Here is a 13,469-nt window from a genome sequence, read left to right on the forward strand (position 1 = left end):
GGTTTTTGGTGGAAATCCGTTACTCTGTGGCCAGCCTTGGTGATCTAAAAGCTGCAAGGGCAGTCAGCTATGTCTGGAGAGAAGCTGTTATTGCAATTTAATATGACATTCTGCTCTAGATAATATACTGTATCACACAGCTGGGAAATGTTTGAGTGATGTCAGCCCTTTGCATCCAATGACAGGTCAGATAAAGTCATTTTGGGAAGTTTTAGTCCTCTCCCCTTCTGCATGGCCTCTCCCTCTGGCATTGAGTGTCACAGTCCCAGTGACAGCTCACACACTCTCTGGACCTTCCAGGAGAGAGCAGGCTGGGGGGGCTCACACCAACAGGGGCTACAGCAACGGACAGCTTGGTGAGTAGATTCCACAATGAACTAGCATTCATCTATCACACTATGTAGGTTAATGTATGTCTATGGCATGTGATAGCCTCTGATGTTATATTTGCTCTTACCATGTATATCCTGTATACTTCCAATTTAACAAATTTGTTGGTCTAATTTATTAAAAAAAAAAACTGCATTTTTTTTTGTTGGTAGCAGCCAGAGAGAATATTTATTTAATTTTCTGGTACAGATTGCAGGACGAAAGGCGAAGCCTTGAGGTTCCCATAAGAAACGCGCTATAATTTTCGTAAATCTATTCTTGGCAACATTTATGGACTGATTTTTAGAAAAGAAAGGTCGCAGGTGACAGAATGGAAGCAAAGCTGCTGAAAGGATCCCTCTTAAGCCCAGGTTCACCCTGTGCGTTCCTGCGGGCCGCGTTTTGCGCGGGCACGAGAGCCCATTCATTTGAATGGACTCCCGTGTCCCGGGACACGCAGGGAACAAGTCCCTGCACTTCTTTGGAAACCATAGCCCGCACGGGAACCATCGGTGCGGTTGCGATTTCCAGTGCAGGTGGCGTGCCATTAGAATTAATGGCACCCGCCCGCGGGTTCGCATTCCTCTGTGTGGGTGGATTTTTGTGTGGATCTGCAACAGCACCACCTGCACATATGTGAACCTAGCCTAAAGGATCGGTCCACCCAAAACTGATGATTCAGTTTTGGGTAGATCCTAGGAGTTAAACTACCTAACAACTAAATATACTGGTTGGAGACTCTATTGGGAAGATTCACTAAAACTGGAGAGTTGTGCATTGGTAGCCAATCAGCTTCTAACTTCAGCTTGTTCAATTAAGCTTTAAAAAAAAAAAACTGGAAGCTGATTGGTTTCTATGCAGAGCTGCACCAGATTTTGCACTCTCCAGTTTAGTAAATCAACTTCTATAATTGGCATCTCTGTGCTGAGTTCTTGGGTCTGAACATCTGCTTTGGCTATTACAAGGACTTTCCACTCTCCTAGATGGATTTTTTTTTTATATTATGGGGAATGGGGAAGGAAATGGTTGAACACACAAAGGTGGACAGGAACACCCAGAACTTCCAGATGGATACGAACAGATAGGGGAGTCATGGCAAGGAGATTGCACCATTGGGGTATACAAGACAAATAGGAAGGCAGGCACTGACTCAACCCACTAGGGTCCACCTATAACTAAAATATCATTTATAGGTGGAATGACCCTTTAACACACCAAATCGTAAATAGTAGCCCGTGTTATATATACATTTTAAAGCAATTATTCAGTACCATTGTTTTTAAAGAAATTCAATTCACTCTATCTATCTATCTATCTATCTATCTATCTATCTATCTATCTATCTATCCCTATATCTATCTATTTCCTATTTCTAATCTTCAATCAATATGTTTGCATTCCATTTCTCACTATGGGGGGATTTACTAAAATTGGAGCATGCAGAATTGGGTGTAGCTCTGCATAGAAACCTTCCCAACCAGATAAATGTATAGAAATGCACAGAGAGCAGGCTGACCAGGAGGCAGTCCTTTCCTCCTTAAAAATAAAGCAGCACACCAGAAGCTCAACATTCGGGTTATTTACTAAAGCTGGAGAGTGACAAATCGGATGCACTTCTGCATAGAAACCAATCAGCTTCCAGGTTTTACTGTCAAAGCTTAATTGAACAAAACTGAAGTTAGAAGCTGATTGGCTACCATGCACAGCTAGACCAGATTATGAGTGCTCCTGTTTTAGTAAATCTCCCATTATGTTGTTTAAATACAACATTTATCCATCAATAATCAATCAATCAAATTTAAGGCTCATACAGACAGGCATTCATGTGAAATGTAGTGTTTGACCTGCTTTGCCCACAATACGTCCCATAGGACCTGCTGCGTATGAAGAAATGCAGCGCATTGCAAAGCAGGTCAAATGCTGCCACTGAACTGTCATTTACAATACTCCATCAAAGTCAATGGGAATATGCTGACCTGCATTAGATATGAAACTCGAGAAATCAATACCTCTGTACAAAGCATCTAATTGTGACTTTAGTTCAGCTATTCTCAGCCAGGGTTTCATGGAACCTTAAGGTTCCTTCAGAAGTTGCTAGGGGTTCATTGAGCTGTGAGCAATGGCGGATATTGATCTCTCACCTACACTGACCATCAATGTATGAGGAAAGTGGAGACATTAGCACTGGACCCGTAGGTTTATCTCACTGGTCTTGCTATCTTAAAGAATTGATATAAATGATGTGGCTTCCGGTCAGGCAGCTTCTACACCCGAAAGCATCCTTTCTCAACCTTTTCAACATAGAGGAACCCTTGATATAACTTTCCTTTCTCAGGGATCCTCTGCTAACAATTACTATATCTACAGCTCTTTACTGTGATGGTCAGTGGGAAGAATGCTCCTTACAGTTATAGTCACTGGGAAGAATTACCCTCTTTCAGATGTCTAAAAATTGTGTCAGTGGAAATTTATCTGAGAAATTGCTCATTGATCAAGGAATCCATAGCAACTTCTGGAGGAACCCTAGGGCTCTATGGAACCCTGGTTGATAAACCCTGACCTATAGGATCTCCACAGTCTCCTTGGTTTGTAATGTAATGTAACAAAAATTGAAACTGGAGGGTCATACCACTGCTTAGAGGACCAGATACAACTTTATTCCAATAAAAATCAGGGGGAAATACAAAAAGTGGCCAACATGTTTTGAAAGTCCTCTGAAACACATTGGCTACTTTTTGGATTGGTATAAAGTTGTATCTGGACCTCTTATCAGTGATGTGGTACTTCAGTTTCAATTTTTATTACGTCAATGTAAGGGACAGTTTTCAACTGATATCCAAAGTAATGGGTCACTTGTACACTAACCATCTGTGAGGACACTTTTCAATGGACTACTAACGTGAGAGGACACTTCTCCATTGGTCACTAGTGTAAGGGGACACAATTTTCACTGTTTATTTTTTTTTGCCCATTATTACTATTAATTTTTTCATAATTTTGTCATGTAGAGCAAGGGGATGTTGTAAAAGGATCTGTTCTGTGTGTCAGATTCTACAGGTACAGAACATTCTTAATTATTTAGGAGATGAAAATTAGTTTAAAGGTTCCTCTAGGGTAAAATGGTTGAGAACGGTTGTTCCAGATGGATAAAATATTCTAGCTGCACAAACAATGTCTCTCAATACAGCATCTTTCTATAGTTCAGACAAGACAGCATCTTTCTATAGATCAGACAATACAGCATCTTTCTATAGTTCAGACATATCACATAACAACTTCAACATATGAGAGATAGAAAAGATGAGGAGACAAGTATCAGCATGGGAGCTTCTGTAGTGGGATGTTTTCTTGCAAGTTTTACACGCACATGAAATGCAGGGCAGCAGATCTCCAATGACGTTATTAGTGTAATGAGAATGACAGTTCTGAGACTGCATTTGACCTGCTTTGTATTGCGTTTCTTTGGTCACAACAGATGCTACTAAGGTGCCTTTAAAGCAGGACATATGCATATGTTTGAACAGCATTGCAATCAATTACAAAAGGCAGCATTTAATAATATTGCCCATACACACAAGTCATCATTTTATTATTTTGATGAAGTCAACTTAAAGTGTTACATCAGCATTTCTCAAACCTTTTTTAACTTGGAGAAATACTTGAAGTATTTTTGCAGTCTCAGGTAACTGCTAATAATGACTGTATCTACAGCTCACTGTACATTAGTGTGATGGTCAGTGGGTATAGTGCCCATAACATTAGTGATCATTGGAAAGAATGTTCCTTACATTGGTGGCCACTGGGATGAATGCTCCTTATGTTTGTATTCAGTCGGAAGAATGCTCCTTATGCATGTGGTCAGTAGAAATAGTGTTCCTTACATCGGTGGTCATTTTGAAGAAGGTTCCTTACTGTGGTGATCAGTGCGAAGAATCTTCCTTAAATTGGTGGTCGGTGGGAAGTAGGTTCCTTACATTGTTGGTCAGTGGGATGAATGCTGACTACATTTGTGGTCAGTGGGAAGAATGCTCCTTATATTTTTGGTCAGTGGGAATAGTGTCCCTTACATCGGTGGTCATTTTGAAGAAGGTTCCTTACTGTGGTGATCAGTGGGAAGAATCTTCCTTAAATTGGTGGTTGGTGGGAAGAAGGTTCCTAACATTGTTGGTCAGTGGGTTGAATGCTCACTACATTTGTGGTCAGTGGGAAAAATGCTCCTTATATTTGTGGTTAGTGGGAATAGTGCCCTTTACATCGGTGGTCATTTTGAAGAAGGTTCCTTACCTTGGTGATCAGTGGAAAGAATTTCCTTAAATTGGTGGTCGGTGGGAAGAAGGTTCCTAACATTGTTGGTCAGTGGGATGAATGCTCACTACATTTGTGGTCAGTGCGAAGAATGCTCCTTATATTTGTAGTCAGTGGGAATAGTGTCCCTTACATCGGTGGTCATTTTGAAGAAGGTCCCTTACCTTGGTGATCAGTGGAAAGAATTTCCTTAAATTGGTGGTCGGTGGGAAGAAGGTTCCTTACATTGTTGGTCAGTGGGATGAATGCTCACTACATTTGTGGTCAGTGGGAAGAAGGTTCCTTACATTGTTGGTCAGTGGGATGAATGCTCACTACATTTGTGGTCAGTGGGAAGAAGGTTCCTTACATTGTTGGTCAGTGGGATGAATGCTCACTACATTTGTGGTCAGTGGGAGGAATGCTCCTTATATTTGTGGTTAGTGGGAATAGTGCCCCTTACATCGGTGGTCATTTTGAAGAGGGTTCCTTACCATGGTGATCAGTGGGAAGAACCTTCCTTAAATTGGTGGTCGATGGGAAGAAGGATCCTTATGTTTGTGGTCAGTGGGAAGAATCCCCACTTACAGATAGCTAAAAAGATCATTGTGGTAAATGGTTATTTATCTGAGAGTCAAAAATTTCTCCATGTTCAAGGAACCCTTAGCAACCTCTGGAGGAACCCTAAGGGTCCACAAGTCCCTCTTCGAGAAAGGCTGCTTTACATCATTTTGGGGCTTTTGATCCTGCAACTTCTAGGAATATCAGAAGTGCAGTTCAGCCACCCTTTAGTAACTACGCATTTGTTTCTTTGCTGTGTAGTAAGAGTTGTAGTTGGGTAGATGATACAGGGCATGATTCTCTCACCAACTTGGCTCTATGTGGCATCAGGTATAACGTATCTGTCAGATCTCAGTGTTGCCTGCTGGGTGTTTTCATGTATCCTGATTCAAGGATGTGACAATTGATGGTCAGCTCTGACCCAATATAAACTTTCTAAACTTATCCAAGGCTTCATAACTAATCACCCTCTGGGCTATGAGAGGAGTCCAGGGCTCGGGTAACATAAATAATACTGTGTGTATGACGGGCTGTCAGGACTGCAAGAAGATTCAAAGCTTACCGTGTCATCTAGCAGGTTAAAGTAGATCGAAACCCATTAAGAAAAATGTAATACCCATATTTCAGCTTACCAGCACTTAGATCTTTTTTCTGACTCTTTATCCTTTATTTTGACCTGGATATTCTGCCCTAGAGTGACAACACTTCCTTACATTACTGTATCTATAGAGCAGCAGCGCTGTCACCATATAACAGGAAGTGTGCTAGGACTACAGAACATCTCCACCTCTCTGCATCTTCATAACATCTGGGGAGGTGTTCTATAGCCCAGAGAGTAAACTGGTAATCATGTAACTGATAAAGGTGCAGCACAGACAGAGAGCACAGAGGTTATCAGCTCATTGGATTTCTGGCAGGATCAACAGGAATGTTTTTGCACTTATTGAGCAGAAATAACAAAACACTTTCAATGGTATATTTAACAGAAACAATGAGCAAATAAGAGATGTTTATTATGAGGCTTTAAAGTACTGTATATGTGAATCCTTACCTTGTAAAACAGCCCATTCAGTTTAAAATAGAAATTGCAATGCAAAACATTTCTGTATACATATAAAAAAAAATTCTAAATGCTTTTTTCTATTTTTTACAAATGATCACACACCTTCATTTCTCAGCTGCCTAAGGGGCTTAGAGAAGAGGGGGCGGAAATCATCAGTACACTGATCTTTCCACTGAATGGCTGCTAGGGGGGTGGTGTGCCAGCACAAGTATGATCATTGGGGTATAGGCAGGCCATTCTCCTAGCATAGTCAGAAACTGACCACACTGCAAAGGATATGCTCTTATGCCTAGCATGGTCAGTTTCAAATAGGAAAGCTGGCTGACTGGCAGGAACACCAGGGATTTCACATAAAGGAAGCAATACAAATAGAGCTGGATGCTTTTTAACACAAGTGCAATGTGCAACAGACTTATATCAGGGATATGAAATGTTGGGATAACATATTCTTTATGGCTGGGGTCTCCAAACGTTTGAAAAAAAAGGGCCAGTTTACTGCCCTTCAAACTTTAGGGGGGTCGGATTGTGGCCAGTGGGAGTAGAAAATGTCCTGGTGTCAGTGGGAGTAAACAATACCCTAGGCTTGGTGGTCAGCGGGAGGAACAGTGCCCCATCGGTGGTGCCAGTGGGGTAATTAGTTTCCCATTTCTGGTATCAGTGGGAAGAACAGTGCCCCGTTGCTGGGGTCAGTTGGAGGGACAGTGCCCCGTCGCTGGGGTCAGTTGGAGGGATAGTGCCCCATCGCTGGGGTCAGATGGAGGAACAGTGCCCCGTTGCTGGGGTCAGTGGGAGGAACAGTCCCCCGTCGTTGTGGTCAGTGGGAGGAACAGTGCCCCGTTGCTGGAGTCAGTTGGAGGGACAGTGCCCTGTCACTGGGGTCAGTGGGAGGAACAGTCCCCCGTCATTGGGGTCAGTGGGAGGAACAGTGCCCCGTTGCTGGGTTCATTTGGAGGGACAGTGCCCCATCGCTGGGGTCAGTGGGAGGAACAGTGCCCTGTCACTGGGGTCAGTGGGAGGAACAGTCCCCCGTCGTTGGGGTCAGTGGGAGGAACAGTGCCCCGTTGCTGGGTTCATTTGGAGGGACAGTCCCCCGTCGCTGGGGTCAGTGGGAGGAACAGTGCCCTGTCGCTGGGGTCAGTGGGAGGAACAGTCTACCGTCGTTGGGGTCAGTGGGAGGAACAGTGCCCCGTCGTTGGGGTCAGTGGGAGGAACAGTGCCCCGTCGTTGGTACAGTAATTAGCAAAAATAAATGTGATTCAAAGTTTAATAAGTGGCTTGTATTCAGCACTCCCTTATTTCATAAAGGTTCCCCATTGATTTTCAGGAGTATCTAATAAAATATAGTTTTCAGCAGAATGATCATCTCACAATATCAAGCAAGGCAAGGACAAGGGGCGGGTAGGAGGGGCAGCTGCCCTGGACACTGAGGTATCATGTGAGGTGAGGGGGACACCGCAAGGAGATTGGGGGGGGGATTTGTGTTGGGAGTGGGAACTTGGGGGAAGCAGGGGATAAGAATTGTTCTTGGAGGAGAAATTGTGAGGGGGGAGTGCTAGGAGTGGTGATCTAGGGGGATTTGTGTTGGGAGGGGGATTTGGGGGGGTTTGTGCTAGAAGAGGTGATATGGTAGATAGTGGAGGGCAATTGTGCTAGGAGGGGAATTTTTGGGGGGATTTGTGCTAGTAAGAATGGTTTGGGGGTATTCATGCTAGGAAGGGGAATTGGGGGGGTATTTGTGCTGGGAGGGGGGATTTGGAGGGGGGAGCATGTGTACTCAGAGGGTAAATTTGAGAGGTGGACATTTGTGCTAGAAAGGGTGATTTTTTTTTGGGGGGCGGTGCATTTGTGCTGGGGTATTTAGGGGGGGTAAAGTTTTGTTCTGGGAGGGGATTTTTGCAGGGGGTAGGTTTTATTTTCTCTTGGGGGTGGGGGGGATAATGATCATACATCTTGGAAGGGGGGGGGTGTTTGCATGTTTGCCCTTGGCTCTAGATGACCTTGTCTCGGCACTGCTACCAAGAGACAAAAACCTTTAATTTAAAGGAAACCCGTGGTGAGAAAAACACAGGGGGCTGTCCTTGCCAACTCCTTGATCTGAACTACTAGCTTCCCAGCAGCCTCTGGTAACTGTCACAAAACAAGCATGCAGCAAGTAAAATCAGAGAAAGTATAGAGTTCTTGATCTGCATACTTGTCCATGGTCAGTGACTTCTAATGTATTTTCATCTTTGGGTCAATCTTTGGGTCAGCATTTGTAAAAGGAGTGGCCAACAATGGAAACCTTTCGTCAGTAAATTGGATTAACTCCTCATACTGGATAAAATCATATTTGTAGGCACTCAGGTTTTACACATCATTGACTTATATATTTGTTCTTTAAGTTGTCTATAACATCATTTGCAGCTCCCATTTTCTTTAGTTTCCTCTAATTATCTGGCAATCTGCTTCTCCTTATCTGCATTCTTCATGGGTCAAAAGATTTCCATGGAAAATAATGGATTGGACATATCTATTAAAACCTTTAGTGGGAGAAATGCGGTGGCTGCCATTGCTAATCTCTGAGAATGCTAGTCGCCTGGCTGACTCTGGTTTTAATATTTTATGAGTCCCTGTCCCAGAAAAAGCATGCAAATTAAGACAGTCAAAATGGTGCCAGAGCTCCTATACTGCACACTTGTTTCAGGTCAGTACCAAAATTAAATGACAGTCATGAAACTAGTATTTGCACCAGAAGAGGACAGTGATGGTGGCCTCTGTACTGTTCTTTTTAAAAGACATCTATATCTTTGGTATAAGTTGTCCTTTGATGAAGCCCACCAGGTCAGATGCTCACCTTTGCCTCACATCCAGCCATCTTTACTGTGCACTGCACATCCTTGTCTCTAAAAACATCCTCGCCAGATCCTCTTCAGCCTGCACATATGCACTGTGGCCCTTTTCATGTCTATGGGGAGAGCTGTACTCCGCTGGAGGCAACCATGAGTACAACTCCCCACATTAATGAATATGGTGGGGGTGCGCATGTGCAAACTGAAGAGGACATGGTGAGGATAGTTTCAAAAGCAAGGCTGCATAGTTCCAGGTGGAGACGGACATTAAAAATAGCTGGATTGAGGAAGCAGGCAGTTATCGGAATGGGGTGGGGGGTGCATTCATTAAAGGCCAAAGGTATCATTGTATTTTAAGTTTGGTGGCACGGCAGCACAAATCAAAAATGTCAGAAATACAGCTTCAGATTGATAGAATGTCCCATCATTCCTTTTCCTTACTAAGCCAAATTAATTTGTTTTGGTTGGACAGTTATGAGCCCCTTAAAAAGTCATGTTTCAGTGTTAGGTGGAAGCCAGTGGATTAAATAACCCTCCATATTGTTAATTCCCATTGTGGAGATAAAACACATTCAAGGTCTTAGCTTTACCCATCTTGCATTGACTGCCATCCCGCCTAGTGGTAAAGTAATGGATCCCTTTTGTGTCACGGTCACACACCTGATCAAATGGGCCTCCAGAGTCCTTGCATTCAGCCTCTATAATAAACTAGTAAATATAGTAATAATAATGGAACATACCCTCAATTGAGAACTAGGAAGATGTCTATTTGGGTCACTGGCGCACCATCTTAAAAAATGGTGATTTTCCTGTTGCCCCTGGAAAGGGAACTGGCTGAACAACTTGCTGCTAGAGAACAACACAAGCTTCACTGGCCTAGAACTATTGGGTCACCTGTGTAACCTACTGAAGAGACATTTTGTTGCACACGGCTGACTACCTGTTAGGACAACACAAGCTACTGGAAATGTTGGAACTTTTTTTTAAAGAGAAGAGAGTAAACAACAGAAAGACTTATTTTCAGGGAAATGCTGGAAGCTAGAAGGTTTTTACTGCTGCCTTTTTGTTCTGGGTATGCCCCCATTCAATTACACGTAATAATCAATTAGATACTTCACTGATCTGACTACCATATAGCAAAATATGAATGGTTGCTCTGGACCACTAAAAGCTAGGCATCGTCATTCCTCCGCATTGTTGAAAACGCTGAAATGTCTTTGAGATGAATCATTGCGTTCCAAGTCACTCACTGTGTCATTGTTTGGTATAGACATTTAAACGTGACGAGCCCCGGAAGGATGTAAGCTGATTAACTATGTTGTAAATAGAAATAGAGGGCTTTGGCCTACTCCCGGATGGTAAAACATGATGCATTATAGTGGGAGAGGCAGGAGAAGACGCCCAAACGTCTGTAGAATGGTGGAGACCACGGATTACAGGAAGGGACTTTTCCTTCCTAGTGGTTTAATGTCAGAAAAAGGCAAGGGTATTTAAAATATTCTATTTCTCAGTTTGACTTGTTGGTCTCATGTCAGAGGTAAGTTAGCCTTGGCATGGCCATTTCTGAGACTTTGTTAAAGTAGATCTAAAACCAATTACTTGCTTCTCATATACTGTATAATCTTTAACATGTGAAAGTAATTTTCATTATTTTTAAATCTGTAGCTTTTATAAAATAATACCTTACATGGCCTTGTAAATGGCCATCTACGTCTTGGTTGACCATAGATGGCTTACTAAAAGCAAGAGATGCTTCTTGACTTGCCAGGTCATTTCTGATGTTGTGGATGTCAGTGGAGCACCTTAGATGGTCAGAAGGGCTCACTAGGACACATCAAGAATTTTCATCCTGATGGAAAACGTCTTAATCAGTCTGATCCTCATTCTTCACTCTTGTGTATAGAAGAGGATCTGAAGTACCACATAAATGGTCATTCAAATTCTTTTCATTTTATCCAAAATGTAAAAAACAAAAGTTTGGCCTGCAGTATTTTTGCATGCATCATTGCTGAGTTGCTCTCTAAATTGCCCGGTATGCTCTCCTAATTTCGTGGTCCCTTACCTCTAACAGTAATACAAATCTTCTATGCCAAGCATGAGCTAACTCACATACCACACTGGAAGGATAGCATAGACTACGAGCTTCTTTTGAACTTGAAGCCAGGGAACTCCAGTTCATCTCACGCACTTCTTGTCCTCATGCTGGTTACTGTGTTGTCACAGGCTGTGTGGGAGATTTGTTGTGTGTGACAGCAAGCAATACATCCAGACTATAGCCAGACCACATCCAAAAATGGAGCAACAGCTGTGATACCAGAGCACTGGGGTATGTGCACCTAATCCATGAGTTGTGGTCATGTACAGAGGACAGGGCCTTTATACACCCACCATCTCCTGAGACTGGCATGCATTACATATCATGTTTGATTTAATTTTTTTATCATTAAATGTAATACAGTCATGTGTAATTATAAGAGGAGTAATTTGGGGGAGAAGGAGTATTGAAGACGGGATGCCTGCAAAAAAATAAAATAAAATACAAGATAATTAAAAAAAAATTAATGTCTGTAAGTGGATAATAAACAGAACTGTCACTATGCACCTAATATGCCATGCAAATAGGGACACAGGTAAAATGTTTCACCTTTTCTAAAATGAAGCAAAGTATGATTAGTTTTTTGTACAAATTCTGCTTCCATGGAAGAAAACTTCTGAGTGATATTTACTCACAGGGCTGCTGTTAGAAACCATGGTGCACCATACAGCCAACCTGACAGCCTCCCCCCCCCCCCTCAAAAAAAAGCACAGTTTACTATGCTTCAGTTATGAATCAACAGTGAGTGAATGGTTCAGATCACTCATTGTGTTCATTCAGGAAAGGAAGGGTCTGGTAAATGTGACAGATTTACTGGATCCTTTGCCCACTCTCCATCCTGAAGCATTCTATTGTGTGCTTGAAGATGCCAGTGGGAAGCAGAGGAAGGAAGCCGGCAGCCCTGGGGGGTGGAGCACACAGGGGGCCTGAGCAGCAGGTTGGAAATGTATGGAGTACAAGGATGGTCATGGGTGCAGCAGGGAGCAATTAATGGAACCAATCCCTTGTATGGAGAGGAGAAGAAGCCAGCTTTCAGCTGCTACAGAGAGAACCATACAGGGGATCGGTAATTGCCACCCACTCTGTGCTGGTCACCCTCCCTGTCCACATCCGATTCACCTAGCTGCCTGGGCCCTCCTGTTGGCCTGGGCCCCGTACAGGAGGACTGGTGGTACCCCCTTCCATGGCCATGCTTATTCATTAGGTCTATGGGGCCAAAAACCTTGATTCTTCTTCAAAGAAACTGATATACTTTTTCAAGCTTTATGCAGTTGACAAAAAACAAAATGCTCAGGTTTGAAAGGGTTCATTGAGAATAGTAACATTCTTCATCTTGAATGTTTTCACGCTTCAGGACAAAATGCTGGAATGGGGGCTGCAATAGGCTGTAAACCATTCATATAATTCCCTCATTCATCAAAACTTTCTTCTTTACGACTTAGACTTAGATTGCGACTCATTTACTGTAAACCTGCTGGGCTTTTGCTGTTCCTAAGAAAAGCAAGACTATAAAAATGATTATTTTAGATCTGCAGGCTCTCTAATAAAGGTTCAGCCATTTTATCACTTATTAATTAGATCCCACAGTGCTAGAGAGTGCTAGATTCTGTCTAAAATATGTAGGGCAAGATCTGGACTAGCAAGGCAGCAATGGCACACCAGCCTATACAGTTGTGGCCAAAATTATTCAACCCCCAATGCTGTAAAGGGGTTTAGGGACTATAGTGTACATTTGGAATTGTATTCAGAATCAAATCCTACAAGGACGTTGTAACTACCCAAATGCAACTAAAATGACATCAATTGTTTATGTAATACAGTAGTAAATGGTTCTTATGTGGTTTCTTCATTGCCACAATTATTCAACCCCTTAAAGACTACCACTCTGAAGAACAGAGGTTCATACAGGTGCTTTCCATCAGGTATTGAAAACACCTGTGGATGTCACCGAGCAGCAATCAAGCATAATAAGCACCAATTAGGCAGCTTTAAAATGACTGTGATACTCAGCTCCTTCTAGACATTTACTGGTGTGGTTACAAACATGGTGAAGGCAAGAGAATGGTCCAGGAAGACAAGAGAAGAGGTGATTTCTCTTCACAGGAAGGGCAATGGCTATAAGAAGATTGCAAAGATGTTAAACATACCAAGAGACACCTTAGGAAGCATCATTCGCAAATTCAAGGCAAAGGGCACTGTTGAAACGCTACCTGGTCGTGGCAGAAAGAAGATGCTGACTTCGACTGCTGTGCGCTACCTGAAGCGTAGA

The 13,469-nt window shown here is 42.8% G+C and overlaps 1 protein-coding gene across 1 annotated transcript in view; it reads left to right on the plus strand.

Annotated features, from left to right (window-relative positions):
* Positions 1–262: 262 nt before the first annotated feature.
* Positions 263–13,469, plus strand: part of PRX (periaxin) — a 72,605-nt gene continuing 59,398 nt past the window's right edge. Inside the window, exon 1 of the mRNA XM_089654184.1 lies at positions 263–356. The gene's annotated coding sequence lies outside the window, so the exon portion shown is untranslated. The remainder of the gene's footprint in view (positions 357–13,469) is intronic.

This window comes from Staurois parvus, unplaced genomic scaffold, assembly GCF_062004578.1.
Source record: "Staurois parvus isolate SC_StPar_1 unplaced genomic scaffold, SC_StPar_1.0 ptg000746l, whole genome shotgun sequence".
Taxonomy (NCBI): domain Eukaryota; kingdom Metazoa; phylum Chordata; class Amphibia; order Anura; family Ranidae; genus Staurois; species Staurois parvus.